Here is a 2,500-nt window from a genome sequence, read left to right on the forward strand (position 1 = left end):
CCGATCATCTCACCTGCAGAACAACTCTCACCGATATGGCCTTTAGCAAAAAGGGCCTGCCCTCCCCCATCGCCTTCTACAGACGCGCGCAACAAAATGACCAGTTCCTCGTCAGCATTCTCTTCTTCGCAGCTCCCCCCCCTTTTCTCGTTACGAGTCGATGTTAAGAATGTTCTGTTATACTCTTTTTAAATCTTTCATTTTTCGCTACTTTAACCAACCACTGTTTCTGTTTTTATGGCGCGAAAGAAACCCCCGGTCGAAGCGGTTTAATCTCGCAGGCAGCGATATATACTGGCCACACCACATTAATGTGTAATGCAGCAACAGCGGCAGCAGTGCTGTCGTGTCGACCTATACTACGAATTGTAAATTCTGGCTACTTTGATTATGAATCGCAAAGAGAATAAAACATGGAACGGTCACTCGGCCAAAATGAATCACAAAATAGTTCATGATCGTTGGCGGTTCATAACTGTAACTGTGAAAAACGCTGTTGTAACGGCTACCATTCTTCAGTATTATGCACAATTTTCTTAACAAATTGTCAAAGCAATAATGATATCAAACTTGAGGATGATCGATTGAAAGAAACGATTGTTAAACTTTGCACTAACACAGTTCTTAAATGATAGGTAAATTGTAACTGCCTGGCACTGAGTTTTACAGCACCCTACATCTGCTATCGTTACTCAATATGATCCATACTGATCCATACAAAGAGAGCGATGATATGCTGATGCAAAGAGATAAATAACTTAAGATCATTCCCAGACTCACCTGAAAAAGGATAAAAATGATGATTTCCTTCTTAATGACAAATTACAGTTAGTTTTGCAGTAATTTTTGTTATAACTCGCAGTTTATTGATTTCTTTTGAAACAAATTTGTTAGACAAAACGGTAAATTGGTGGAAAAAGAAACAGGTTGCGCGCTTGTACACACACTAACAACACATCACATCATACCCAACTTCCCGTTTTTGTGCGTGCTCTCCGACCTGATACCTATATTCCGGGATGCTATGCGAGTGGTGTGGGATGCTCGAGGTCGAGCTAATAATGAGCTGCGATCCGCTGGGCGGTGTATTGTATCATGTGATAGAATAAATAATAATGTGAAGAGTTTGACAACAGCCGAATTATATTCACGGTCGTTTGCGCACTAGACTCCTAGAACTCCTAGGAAACACATCCACTTCGCCTACGTCCTTCTGTCGATTGCACTTAAAGAACTTGTGTGGTCTTGTGTGTCTTATAAATAGGATAAACGGTGTACGGTTGGAAGTTTCAAAATTGAATTCGATATCGATAAATTGTCACAATCATGCCGCACAAAATTGTATACGCACACACACACACACAGACTTATATTGCTGATAATAACTTCGCTAACCGCGTATTGATACTAGCAAAGGGGCGGATGGGGAAGGTTAACTTAAATAATAGCGGCTAAGTTTTTCCGTACAGAGATAGAACATAGTTCTGTTCCGGAAAAGTGAGGATAATGGAAAGGGGAAAGGAAAGGCACCATTGAATTTGTCGTTTCGCTGTCTCACAAAAACCGATCACGATCCTAATCCGCTCGCGAACCATGATTGTTCGCAAACAAGAAATCAAAATTGATTTAAGGAAACAATTCTATTGATATGCTGCATCATACGTTATCCATTATTACGCGCTATTGCTGTATGTTTCTACAGTTTTTAGATAGAAATTTTGTCAAATCAAAGCAACACGAGACCGATATTACCCTAGCTTTTTTGGTTGCCATGCCTGGTTTACCCACGATGGCTACGCGCTGCTACCATGAGGGATCGTCACCTCCTATACATGCTTACTTTCACACATTATACACGATATTATACTAATTTTTTGATAGAAAAAAGGGATTTTCCTAAAAGTGTTATGGAATGAAACATCGGTAAATCCACATCCATAAATTGTTTCTGTACGTGATAATACGGCAAAAAATTTTCACAACGACTAAACTTATTAACGTTTGGAAGGGAATGGAAACTTCTCAACGAGATAGAAGCTGCCATCGTTTCAAATTTCATTAGCTCATGTCGCCGGCTGCTCGTGGTTTGTTCGGGGTTTCTTGAACGCGAGCCCTTTTAGTAGGCTCTCATGTTAAATGTATTTTTATGCGTCCTGTAAAATTGTACTATCATTTATAACAGACAAAATGTTCCTCTTTTGCGCCACTCTTCCTAGGAACGATATCTAAACTATAGTCTTCTTCATGATCTCAACAGTAATTAGATATCTTCTCTCCTACCAACCACCACTCTATGTGTATAACGATCGCTAATGTGAGTTGCATTTCTTCGTGTTTGTCTTCATTTCTACAAGAATTCTCTTCAGACGTTCCCCCGCTTGATCCTTTTGCTCGATTGAGACCACAGTAAATTTAGAATAATATTCTTCCAATTTCACGACGCCTTCTTACACCTCGGACTAGCCACTCCTAAGTGGTTGGCATACGTCACGCGATCACG

At 40.2% G+C, this 2,500-nt stretch overlaps 2 protein-coding genes across 3 annotated transcripts in view; one reads left to right on the forward strand and one right to left on the reverse strand.

The window, feature by feature from the left end:
• The window catches only part of LOC125951070 (phagocyte signaling-impaired protein), a 4,801-nt gene extending 4,033 nt beyond the window's left edge, over positions 1 to 768 (forward strand). Inside the window, exon 8 of the mRNA XM_049679593.1 lies at positions 1 to 768. This exon is cut by the window's left edge and continues 242 nt beyond it. The gene's annotated coding sequence lies outside the window, so the exon portion shown is untranslated.
• Positions 769 to 832: 64 nt separating this feature from the next.
• Positions 833 to 2,500, reverse strand: part of LOC125951071 (TBC1 domain family member whacked) — an 8,223-nt gene continuing 6,555 nt past the window's right edge. For both annotated transcript variants that reach the window (XM_049679594.1, XM_049679595.1), the window contains exon 4: positions 833 to 2,500. This exon is cut by the window's right edge and continues 550 nt beyond it. The gene's annotated coding sequence lies outside the window, so the exon portion shown is untranslated.

Source organism: Anopheles darlingi, chromosome 2 (genome assembly GCF_943734745.1).
Source record: "Anopheles darlingi chromosome 2, idAnoDarlMG_H_01, whole genome shotgun sequence".
NCBI lineage: Eukaryota > Metazoa > Arthropoda > Insecta > Diptera > Culicidae > Anopheles > Anopheles darlingi.